Consider the following 13,516-nt stretch of genomic DNA (forward strand, 5'->3'; position numbering starts at 1 on the left):
CAACGTGACCCCCACCCCCTCCAACAACAACACCACCACCATCATCAAGGGACATGCAGACACAGGCATACTGCACACACACACACATGATCCGGATACACATTCAAATAAAGTCATGAGTAATTTGCAGTGGCAGTAATAAATGTCCTCAGATGGAGTAATGACCCTGGTCCCTCCTCTGACCAGAGCATGATACAAATGAGAATATCAAATGTGCTGTCAACTACTGTGCGTGTGTATGTGTGCACGTGCGTATGTGTGCACACGAATGCAGATGATGTGTAGTAGTTTAATTTGTTCTAGTGTGGGTGTTTTTATATAGCTGGACTCTGTTTCTCTCGGTCTCCCCTCTTTTTGTGTCATTTTTTTGTGTTTGTATCGAGCAGGCACGTCAGCGTGACCTTTAAAGTTAGCTGACCTTTTAGCCAAATGAAAGTCCAGCCATCAGAAACTAATTAGCCCCTGCACTTTTGCTTTGGTCTTCCAGTTCCTTCCCTGCTTCACTTCATTGCACCCTGTTTTGTTTTCTCGTTTCTTTCAGCATCTCTGCCGCTCTAACATTAATAATATACATGTTTCTCTGCCTTACTGCTCAGTCTCTTCCTCCTTTTCCTTTCAGTTTTTTTCCTCCTACTTTCTGTCTTATATACTCGCTTTCCTCCCACCTCCATTTGTCCTCATCAACCGTTTCCACCTCTCTCCTAACCTCTTCTCTGTGTGGAAGCATTGCCAAAGTGGTGACTAAGTGCCTCGCTTGGAGCAACAGAGCAAAGCTCCCAGTCAAATAGCTTATTTTTTAACAAAGTTCACACTTTGGAAGCAGTTGACTCTTTCTCCCCTTTGCTCGAAGCCTCACTCCAGCTGTTTCTTCTGTGTGAAATGAGGTGTTGTGCTTAATTGTGCGGTGGAAGCGCTGCACGCTGGGCGGGCTCTGCCTTCAAGGACGATCATTTTATTCCTTTCCCGACACAGAGATACATGAAGTGAGATCAGAGGGGCTTGACAAAGTGGTCCAGATGACTTGCCCTTACCTCGGTAGTGAGAGACGCCAGTGGCACTGTCGCAAATACATAATAGCTACCACGCGCACACACACACACACACACACACCAGCAGAGTCAGCCAGCTCCATCCTCCCAGCACTGCTAAAATGGAGGAGGTGGGCCACTGTTGCTGCTAAACATCAGATCACCAGGAGTCTTCTTATTCCCTGCAGGGCCTCTTAGAGGTCAACACAACTAGAAAGTTTACACTTGAACCGTTAAGTCAAGTGAAATGAGAAAACCTTTAAAGAGAACGGAGGGGAAAAGTGAAGAACACTACCACCTACACTCTCCGTTCATAAATAGATTCCCATCCTAGACTGGCAATGTTTTTGAGTTAGTTCAACCCTAATCGAAACCACCGAGATCTGATTCATGTGGATGCTATGATATGCAAGCTATTATTGTAGCGAACTGTGGCTGCTTACTGCGGAGCCCTGCAAGAAGAGAGGGATTTTTATCAGCAGGTTCTACTGAGATAGAGAAAGGAGAGGATCAATAACTGGCCCCGTGGTCATCAGTTAACAAAGTAGTCTCCACATTAAAGTAGTGTTTGGCTCTCTGGTTAAGGGCAGCCAGATGATGCTAGTGGTTGAAAAAGGAAATGTGATATGAAAGGGTGTGAGAATGAGAGGGGAGGATGATTCCTTTGTCAGTTGCAGGCCTTGTTTAGGCTATTAAAGCTGAGAAATGTTGTTTGCGTGCCCAGGAGGCTTTTAGCTAACCTAGTATGTCCAGCTATAATAAGAAGAACTGACTGCCAGTGTAACACAGTCTGTTTGTGTGCTCTATAGTGTCAGCTGGCACTTTACTGAGGGAAAAATATAGGGTCACAGTGTGTGGTTATTCTGTATGTAGGTCCGGACAATTAACCAAATATATCAAATTGCCGACATTATATAGCTCAACGCCAATAAAAAGGAAAAAGAATCAAATCCTCACAGAATTGATTTTCAGAATAATTTCCAATTAATCTTCTGTTATTACCCTTATTAATCATTCAACCTTTTTAAAGTCACAGATCGTTTTGTGTGTCAAAGTAAATCTGTTTATTTATTTTAATGCAGATTTACATTCATCCCAAGTATTATGTTTACTATATATTTTAGTTACATAATAACTGGTAGTTTTTTCCACAAATGCATATCAGTTACAATACTATTGGATCGGCAGAGCCATTGAGACACAGCCCCAACTGTACATGTACAATAAAGCTGCTGTCAGACATGCACTGAACTCTGGATAATTTCAGATTATCTGGAGTTCAGGGGCTGTATGCGAGAATAGAAATGTTCGAGGGAGTTGCTGCGGGGCCTTTTCTGGAGTTATCCTGCCAGCCCCAGTAAAAACTCTAGATAATGTCTGAATGAGCCCAAGCGAGAAATCAGTATATCCTGAGAATTTACCACGGGCAAGAGGGAGTCGATGACATTTCTAACACGCGAAGGATGCAAAACTTAAAAGAACAAAAATACATTTTCTATAGGAGGCAGATGCGTAGATGTGACCAACAAAGATGTCAACTTGGAAGGACAACAAGATCCGAGAGATTTTGGCAAAAACATCACGATTGAGAATGTTAACCCTGTGGTGCTGCTACGATAAAACCCTGTAGTGAACAGGGTTAAAATACTTAAAGAGAAACATGGGCTTAAATCTGTGTGTTGTATGCTCCCTATCTCACATTCTGCTTTATACACTACATACTCTCTAAACAAACACTATACTAAAATGTATTGAGCTGGGCCTCGTTCATGATTCACTGACAGAATCATCTTTCCATTCATGCAGCCCCTCTCTGACATGCAGAATTATGTAGATATGGATTGGACACTCGTCTATTGCCTGCAGATGGTATTTTAGCCCCGGTGCTGCTGTGTCCCCATTACCTCAAACCACCACCAGATTGGGAGATCATATATTTTAATGAGACGTATAATAGCTCTTTAACCCATATCATTAGGGGGATATATACCTACGGTTTGCTCTTTTGGCAGCTAAACGAAAGAACTGTTTCCCTAATTACGCAGTGTGTAGGACAGGTCACGGGTTGGGTGTGTACCTGTCTGTGTGTGTGTCTGTGTTCAGGAATTATATAACCATTAAATATTCAGCCGCATGCCCCCTCCATCTCACTCTCCCCCCTTCCCTCCCTTCACTTCCTGGACCTAGCATCCATTAACGCCTCATCACCGTTTAACTAGCCCTGTTGTCAATCACCGCAGGTCCTCGGCTGAAACAAAAATGTCTGGATTCGGTTTCTTGCCCAAATTGTTCAACATATAGAGGAGTGAGAGGACACATCCTCAACAGCCAAGGACAATCAATATAAGTGAAATATCATTAATGGGGCCTGTGGCTGCACCATCATTTGTCTGAAATAATATTTCTCTTGTTAGGTGTCATTACGTGCTCTGCTGAACGATTTGTCAGTCAGCTAAAATTTCCGCTCTGCTTGCAGGAGTCAGCGTGCAATACCTTTTGTGGGGGGTTGCTTCTGTAATAAATGATGTGATCCCTTTTCTAATTGAAAATAATAACTAATCCAGGGATAACAAGCTCTTGTATAATCCAAAGCCATATCCCTTCAGTTCTGGCCTATCTCGGTTGTAATAAAAGACAGGAAATGAGAGGCAAGTGAGAGTGGTGGCTTGGACATTGACGCTTAATGTAATCTGCCTTGAAATCAAATTATTTGACCTGGAAAGCCTAACAATACAAAACTCCTGCCGGGCTGCTGTTAAATATTTAGCACGCGCCTGTCATGAATACAAATGGTGCGCAAATTAGAATCTACAGGCGCGTGACCCCCATATCACACCCTGGGAGCACAGGGGGGCTGGCTCTGCTTTAAATGTTTTAATTACCGGGGCCATGGTGTGGCATGCCACGCTACCTCGCCACGCGGCGTCTGCACCGCTCCGGCTGCCACTTGAAGGACAAGCGGTGAAATTCATCCGCTGGTAAACACGAGTGATCTGGTGTCCATGATCTCATCACATTAACTAAAACGTGGAGATGCAATAAGGAGAGTGTCTGAGTTATACCAAGCTATAATTATAGTTCCCAGCATCCTCGCCCAGGGTAGACCATAATACTTATTTTTTTTAAACTGTGTTCTTTCCAGCGGCTATATGATCCACCCTAGGACTCCAGGGAGGCACTGTATTGCTCTTGTGCACTCTGCGCTGAAGGAAGATCTGTCTCAGTGATTTTGATGTAAGAAAATCTGGTTTGTATTGATTGCGTATTGATTAGCGGAGTTAGCCCCATCTCCTGTCGTTACTTCAGATAAATGGCCTTATTTGTTGTGTTATTATGTTCAACACAATCATGCCAGGAACAGTCAGAGGAATATTGAACCGACACTTCATTGGCTTCATGGCTTCTATTTGTTCCAGGAATTAAAGCTTCTTCTTTTTCTTTTTTTTGCAGAGAAAGTGTAAAAGCGAGTACAATGACAGTTAATTACACCTTCATTTTTAAGGTCTGTTTCAAACTAAATTTACAGAAGAGCTCTCCAGACTTATTTCCGAATTGTTTGTCCTGCCCAAATAATGATTGATTCTGACATGAATAGTGCCACAAATTTGGTCTAGCCATCTCTCTTCTTATTTTCTTCTCTCCCCTCCCTATTCATTCAGGTTTGTGGTTCCCCCCACGTTGAAATGATTAGTTATGCGAGGCTTGTAAGCACTGAATCAGAGTTATGGTCCCTGGGGAAATAAATTTGGCAGAAAATCAGTGTGAGAAGATTTAATTATCACGAGGAGACCTTTTTTCCTTGCCTTGGCCCACTGAAGCCCAAACTCCTCTCCTCTCTCGCTCATGCTTTGCTCAGCTCCACATGCTGCAGCCAAAAAAAACCTGGCGTGCAACATGGACGCCAGCCCTCTCCCTTGCCTTCCTTCTCCTCCCAATTTGTTTCATTGCACGGTGATAAGCCAAGCAATTACTGCTTTATTGATTTTTCATCACCGCAAATTTAAAGTTGATTTTTTTTTTTTTTTACCCCCCACCTCTCGCTTCCCCCTTTCTCCCTTGGAAATGGCTCGGCAGGGTGAGTAGGTGACCTCCTGTCCTAAGCGCTGCCGGTCCCGTGGATTGAGTGGAGGCGAATGCCGAATGCTGCTAACCCTGTGTGACCCTTTGTTGTGCCGGGGTAATGGGATGCTGATGCTGCCTGTTGGGGCTGTCACTGCAGAGGCTATGGGGCCTATAGCTTAATAATTTCTGTAAGGATATCTTTGGAATGACATGTTTGACTCGATCGCAGCTAAGCTGTCCCTGCCATAGGCTAGATTACACCAAAATCGAGCACGCAATTTCAACCTGTGTCCATTCAGGTCAAGTGGACACATGATTGACAGTCCCCTTTTAGCCTCTGCGATTGGTAATCGTTTCTTGGGTCCCCCTTATCAATTAACCTGCTGCCTTTAGACTGATACGTTCAGCAGCCCTGCATTGAGTCACCAGGCTGATATATTGTCCTGTCCATTACATTTAGGTTAAGGAAAGTCTAAGGCAGATTTGTTGAAAATTTGATAATGAATGGTAAACTCTAATTGAATAAACGTTAGTGCCTATTAATGTTAGTGCCTGTATGTTTTCCATTTACTTTTTGGCTTAATGTTTTTTACAGGTGTTATTTTCTAGATTTTCCTTAATATGATGATCATTGCAACCATAGTATTGTAGACTTACCACCTGGAGTTTGATGCTGAGCAGTAGTTTTCCTCTTCGACAAAAAACATTCCCAGTGTGTGAAAGAAGTCTCAATGGGAAAGTGGTCTCAGACTTATGGACTCTCACTTTATGTCTGCATCTGATCAGACACAGCGGTAGTGTGGATGCTGTGGTCTAACAGGGTGGTCAGATTGCTGTGATGCGACACGCTCCTCCAACTGGAGCAGGTCAAAGTGCTGGCGTCCTGGGTGGCTCCGGCCATGTGGTGGTTTGTCATTAGACATCAGAGGTCACAGAAGAGTCGCCCATCTTTTTTTTCTTTTTTTTCTTTTTCACTTGTGTGACGGTTGTGTTGTTGGAATGCCAAAAATGAGATTGCAGGGGAGTCCTTTATTCTTATTTTTTGGGGAGAGTTGCATCTGTGTATTTTGGGATTAAGTGACACTATAATGTGTCATGAGGGTATTAGTACATACTTACAATAATTGTATATGTGCCTACAGGAAAAGGAGGTCATATAACAACTGTCTGGAATTTACTAAAGATTTACTAAATCTGCATAAAATTGCTGGCGCTCAACTTTTAAGATTAGCTAGTTTACCAATTCTGGGCCTAATAATAAGAATGTGATATGTTTTCATCAGTTGTTCCATCATGTTTTAGCCACTTAGGTTTGATTCAAAAACCTTTGATTATAATACGACTGGACGATATGGCCAAAGATTATTACAAGAAATTGATATTGATGATTATCCCGATGAATGTCACCTTGTTTCCTCCTAAGTGAAGGTTGTAGTTTTCTTCTTCTTTGTGAGCAGGGAATGACCCTTGATAAAAAGCAAAAATGTGTAACAAATCTGAGGTAGTACAATTATGTGTTATACCTCTTTACTGTGCTTACTCAGTGCATATAGTACACTAATACTTGTGTCCACTCAGTCAGTACAATACACAGACCTGTACACACATGGAACCAGCGTGCAGTGAGAGGTACTAACCCCCTTTCTCCTCACACATCAGTACAGCTGAAAGAAATCAAACATAGCAGCACTGACTGGACATCACAGTCACACAAATATTCATGCATTTCCTCCCTGCAATTTAGGCCACGAAGGAAAAATAATTTACACTGAGGAGTTTGTGGATTTACATGCAAATGATAATGTCACCCTTGTTTTGTTACTTTTGGCACGATTTCCTCCAATAAGGCCGAATGCAGTAGAAAAAAGGAGGATAATATATTACTCGCTGCCGAGCTTATTAGTCGACAACTGAGGTCAGAAAAGGGGGAGGGGGTGGTGGGGTGGGGCATTTGCCTTATTAATTACTACTCAGATACACTCACACACATACACACAGACGGCCATGACCTTTACTAATATAGTTGGGAGCAGACCACACAAAAAGGAGTCTCCCTTGCTCTCTCTCTCCCCCTTTCCTTCAACACACACACACACACACACACACACACACACACACACACACAACCACCCTGTCAGGAGCCAGCAGAGTGAAAGAGAGAATCAATTACGACCCAACTAAGGAGAAAGAGTTGGTTTCTTGATGGCTACATGTCAAGAAGACTGTAGGTCACGAGTCTGTCATTGTGTGTGTGTGCGCTCATGCGTTCCTGATGTGTGTGTGCGTGCCTGTTTGTGTGTTGACGTTCAAGTGTTGTGTATGTGAAAAATAAGACCATTTCCTGGATTCCGATTACATCATTTTCAATTTAAAGACCTTGCTCCAATTAAGTAATTAGTTGCTTGGTGTTTTCTCTAGTTACGGAGTTGTTCATAAAAGAGCTGCTGACCAGCCTGCGATCGAAAAATGGAGACCACTGCACTTTTTCTCCTCCACACAAACACACACACACACACACACACACACACACACATATGCGCACACATATGCGCACAGCGTAGTTCAACTTCAAGTTAATTCTGTCAAACGCTTGTTATTTCTGGTAAAGGGCAGGGCAGGACTCTGTTCTAATCACACTAAAACAGCACTGTGCTTAATAAAGAGCTCCTTGAGTCTGACAGACTCTTTCACAGACAGCCATTCTGTTATCATCCTGTAGGTTACTGAGTTTAATATATGAGAAATGACTTCATGCTGTTTTACACTATCTTTAAAAACTTCTGTCTCCTTTTTTTGTACATAAAAGCTCGTCTTACATATTCTATGTGTAGAAAGCTCCATAACAAAATGTTATTACTGAACAGGCACTTACCAATAAGTATCTACTAAAAAGATCAAAAGGCAAAATCTTGTCCTCTTTCCTAGTGACATTGGAGGGGCTTGGTGTTCTTGCAGCATGATGACATGTCCTGAAAGAGTAAGACTGGCCCAGTACTTAATACATAATTTAATAAAAATAGAAGGGAAAAAAAACTTAATGCAAACTCAGAAATGCCACAAGCCCCCTTTGGAGCCATCAGACAGAGAAAGTGGCTGTGATCTTGAAGATCTCACCACTCAGCCTGTGAAAGCTTCACTATTTAATGAGATTCTGTGACACTGGCCAGGCCCAGGACATCGGCAAACACTCATACTGCTCTCGTTCTCTCCCTCACACACACAAACACACACATACAGAGAGAAGCACCTGGTTTTATTTAGCCCTCTATGTTTGCAGTTAGCACCGTGCAGTCAGGTCTGAGCTAGAGTTTCTGATAAATAGTCGATTTATATGCAGTAAATATACAGTAGATGCACTATTCTCCTGAAAGGTAGACCCCCTGTTTTTTGGAAATGAATGCATTATTTATATCCATGATAAGTACAGTGTCAACAAGGCAACAATAAACATGCCGTCCCCTGATGAATGGTCAACTCTCCATATGAGCCTATTTCAAGTAGATACAGTATGCAAGTGGTTTTTTTTATGTTGCCTGAGGTTGCATGACTACAATTGTATTTAATATCAGTCAGTGTATGTTTGATAGAAGAATCCAACAATTACATGCATCGTCATTTCCTCTAAATACAATGCGAGCTTCAGATACTCTGTGTGATGGATGACAGACTGGGGCCAATCTGCTGTTCCTCACCATGACTTCATTATGGGCCGAGATGGAAAGAGGCTAAACACATGCATTTAATTGTAGTAGCAGGCTTTGTGTGTGTATAGATGAGGAGAACATACTGCAGAGTAGCTGAACCAGGGTCAGTTGAGGAGAGATGGAGTTGTATGGCAGAAGAGAGAGGAGTGGTGAGTAGGCAGCGACGAGGGGAGATGTGGAAGGAGATAGTACGGCGCGTGGCTGCCATGTCATCCTGTCATTAGCGAGTTGTTTGGGTCTTTAATTCATCATTCAGGCTTTATTGACTGGAGAGTAAGAGATCGCTATCACTAGGAGACACTCGCAGAGCGTCTGTGTGTGTGTGTGTCTGTGAATGTGTGTGTGTGACACTCAGCCACCAGCTGCTCTTCATTTCCTGACGCCAAATAGATATCACATAAGATATCACATAAACATATCACATGCCATATCTGCTAAGTTAAAAAAAACATACAAAATACTGCACAGACAATTTATTTGTGATCATACATACAAATCATACGTCGTTCTCCACAAGTTGCACAGAACTTAAACTACAGATCTCCTGGTTAAGGGGAACAGCCGAGCATTAGTATTGTGTGACAGGTCGCTGATGTCAGTGACAGGAGTCGACTGGATGGCGAAGTCCACAGAGAGCAGTTGACACAGAGATAACAAGGTGAGCACCACAGGGGATCACTTGTGTTGTGGTGGAAGGTGCATTGTTAGAAAACATGGGTTTATAGAGACATGTGGCTTTTCTGGAGGGGGGGGTGGGGTAATGTATATAAATGTGTGTGTTGTGTGTGTGGGGTAGGGGGGTGGGGATATCTTGTGGGAATGCACATTAGACTGGCTTAGCCACCTGCTCAGTCACCAGACATCTCCTTGCTCCACAAGCGCACTTACAAACATATGCGTACATATACACACTGTCCTCAGGGATACACGCGTGGGACATCTGGCTCCGCCTGTCAGAATTCTCCTTCATTTTGTGTGACCTGTTGACCCAGACTGCCACAGGCGTCAGGCAAGCGTCAGCGTCACATCTCATTGTTGCGGCGCTACGATTGGTGGTTTGCTTCCTTACAGACGGCCCACACATAGAGAAAGAGAGAGAGAGAGAGAGAGACAGACAGAGAGAGGCAGGAAACACATGGTAGTTTAGCTTTTCTTGGAGGTTTGGATGGTTTTGATTTGTCCAGGTGTTTCTCTGCTACTTCCTGACTCATACTTCTGGGTGGCTGATCTGCCTTTATCTGCTGTCATTGTCCTCATTTCCTTTTCTCTATGTATCCCTCTCTATGTATCCCTCTCTTTCCTGTCTCCCTTACTCGTTGAGGGCTTATTTCTCAATGCCTAAAGCTGCAGGGTATTAGTTATGCAAATATTGACGTGCTGCTTTGGCCTGCTAGCTATCAATTGAAATCAGCAAATCGATGGGCCTAATAGCTGCTCATTAACCACTTGATGCATTTCCAGGGCTAACATCAGAACCTGTCAGCAGCCCTTAATCAATACAGTCTAAAAGTATTACCTCACCAAGGTCCACACCAGACACCTTTTAAATAATGTAAGTTAGCCATGTGGTTTACTGTTGGAGTGGAGGAGCAGGTCTGACTCGATGTTTCTGGGCTGGAACATCTCTGTCGAATCAACAAATATGTCATTAGCAGCAGCGTCCCAGTGGACACATCAGGTCTCTTCATTTATTTGTTGTGGTGTAATGGAAATCCTCATCTGCATCACAAAATGTCCCTCGGAGTCGTCCGCCGCCGTTAATGAAATCTCATCAGTTTGCTTTTAATAAGTAACCTATTGTTTCATATCGCTATTATTATTTTTCTGGGGTTTGTTTAGTCCAATTCCCAGGCATGCGTTGGAGCAGCCTGTTGTTTGGACCTGGAGAATCGTAGAGTGAAGACTTTGATGCAGCCAGGATGCTGCTGCTGAGAACAGGGCCAGACCGGAGCCCCTCTATCGCCCCTAGCAGCACACAGCCCTTGCGAAGCTTAACTTAGCTGTTTGATGCCAAGCTCTGCGAGTGTTTGTGTGTGCATGCGTGTGTGTATTTATCCAGCTAAGGGGTTACATAAACAAGAGCAGCTAGCCTACAGGTAAGACCCACAGGAGACCATGCAGGAGAGGCAGAGAGAGGGTGGGGGTTGGGGTGGGGGGGTGGAGTGCCAGTCTATTACCTTGGTTTCCCCAGGTGTTGTCACCACCGCTGGAGCTGGATGTTCGCTAGTGAAGGACGAGCAGAAAAATGACCAAAGGAGATTGTAAACAAAGTTACCACATACACACACACACATACACACAGAATTGCTTGTGCTCATACAGTTAAGTTACTGAAGGCAAACATTCATGCATGTGTTTGTGTGCATCCCTGATGTATCTGGGGCTACTGTAAGATGATGGGGAGAATGTGGGCGGATGTGTGTGTGTGTGTGGGGGGGGGGGGGGTGATTGGAGGCGGAGGCTGGCAGCGGGGCAGTTGGCCGCTGGTGTAGAGAGAGTGCTTGGTGGGGGGGTGGGGGGGTGTACAGCGGAGATAAATCATTAGAGAGCAGGTTATTGGAAATGCAGGGAGATAAAAGAGTGAAGAAGCCAGTAATTGCCTTAAAGATCAGACTACAAAGCATTACTTTGGATTTTACAAGGCCAGCCAGCAACAAAAGAGCAGTAATTTATGAGCTCAGTGTAAAAGAATAGCATAATTACATTAAAAATTAATGCTAATGAGGGCTAAAATCGGGAAGGTGGTTATTATGAAAGTTTGTATTCATCTTCCCCGGGTTGAATGATGGCTAGTGGCTTGATTAATGGCTTAATTTCTATCAATTAGCAGGCAAAAAAAATCTCCACAGAGACGGGCCTAAATTGAGCATTGAATTACACGTCTTTACTGCGGTGCAGGGAGGGAGGCGGGTGGGGGGGACAGAGGGGGGGAACACATTATTGAAACCTGGGAAACTGAGCCCATGTGAAAGCTCGGCACGGGACAGAAAACTCTGCTCAGTGTTTATACCCATGTTTTCTAAGAAGTGGGATCATTGTTGTGATTTGGACGTGGGTCAGTGGTATGTGGCTTAAAAAAAAAAAAAATGATATAAAAATACATCTGTAAGACTGTCCATCTTTTTCTATGTCAAATTGTACAAAAAGGATTCAGCATTTTAATTTAAAATGGGAGTCACCTTTGCTCTGTCATGATATATTTCCTGTACTCACTGAGCTGAAGTAAAACTATCCCCCATTTATACAGCTGCACACTTTGCCTTTTCTTTCCTGTTCGTTTTTTAATACATTCATTAAATCCCCGTTTGCCATATAATTCTAAAACACTGTCAACGATTTGCCAAAATTTGCGAGACCTCAATAAAACAAGCAGTTTGTTTTTCTTTTATTTATTTTTCTCCACACAAGTGCTGCAGTAATTTAGTTGGCACGCTGGTGCACTCAATTACTGGAATTAATCAGCAGCAGCAATATATTCAGCTCGGCTGCTCCTGATTGACAAACAGGAGACCAAAGTCAAGTTTACAAAGACGACACTGCCACAGTCCGCGGCCTGGGCTCGCATGTGTTGTTGAACAGCTCCCTCTTCTGCCGGGGAGGTGCAACAGGCCCTCGTCCTCGAGGCCGAAGGAGATGAGCTGAAATCTGTTTCCATTGGCTGGTTGGATTTTCTCTCCCCGTCTTATGGTCTTAATCAATGAAGTGGACAAACAGCCATTTAGAAAGAACAATAGCCTATTGATTCCGAGCCACTCATCAGCACCGCTGTCTGTCCAACTAATTTCAGTAATGACAGAGCAAGTGACTCCCACACACGCGCGCCGGTGCGAACATTCAAGGACACAAACGTTCACATTGCTCCGTCAAAATCCATTATTCTTGTTACAAAACAAAAGTTTATTGATCGAGTTTGATCCTGTTTCCTCAATCGTGTTAGAGCATCGCAACATCCACACACAAACACCACAGAGACAAAAAATAACCACATTTAGAGCTGTGTATAATTGTCTTAAATTAGTTTCTCTTCCTTTCTGTCTCCCCCTCTCTGTGTCTTCTATCTCAGCTTTCACTTTATCCTCCTCCTCATCGCTGACAGAGAAGTGTTCCTAATGCGGTGACAATTTAGTCGACCTGTTAAATTAATTTGCCAGATAATGTGTCAATATTAAATATCAACTTTGACCTCTCCGAGCTGCAGAGTGCGCTCGCTCAGCTAGAGTATTGATTTTTGTCTGCTTCTGAGCTCGCTAGGCCCGCACTCAAAGTCCATTATTTTTGATTTTCTCATGAAATACATATCTTTTCCTGCTGACATCTGACAAACAGCATATGGAAGTCATTTTATCTACCAATAATGTGTTTGTCAAAAAGTCTGAGGTCTTAATGGATTCCTGCAGCGTGCACGGACAGCCCAGTAACAAACGGGCCTGCCCGGGAGATGCTAGAAGATAGTCTCTCTCTCTCTCTCTCTCTCTCTCTTCCTCTCCCTCTGTGTGTGTGTGTATGTGTGTGTACATGTTTCGGTGGTGCAGTTTGTGTGGTAGTTTTTAATGCGGGGCATTCACGCTTAAAGGACAGCAGAGAAGGGGTAATTGAAAAAGTGAATTAATTGTGCTGAATTAATTGTCCGCCAGTCACAGCCTGCGTTAGTTTTCACTCAAACACTTGCGTGCAGCTGTGCAGCGGGTGGAGGTGATAGTGTGTGTGTGTGTGTGCATGTGT

The 13,516-nt window shown here is 43.5% G+C and overlaps 1 protein-coding gene across 1 annotated transcript in view; it reads left to right on the plus strand.

Moving 5' to 3' along the window:
• Positions 1 to 13,516, plus strand: part of rsrc1 (arginine/serine-rich coiled-coil 1) — a 116,696-nt gene that overhangs the window by 95,941 nt on the left and 7,239 nt on the right. The window lies entirely within an intron of this gene.

The sequence above is a fragment of the Pleuronectes platessa genome, chromosome 5 (assembly GCF_947347685.1).
Source record: "Pleuronectes platessa chromosome 5, fPlePla1.1, whole genome shotgun sequence".
NCBI lineage: Eukaryota > Metazoa > Chordata > Actinopteri > Pleuronectiformes > Pleuronectidae > Pleuronectes > Pleuronectes platessa.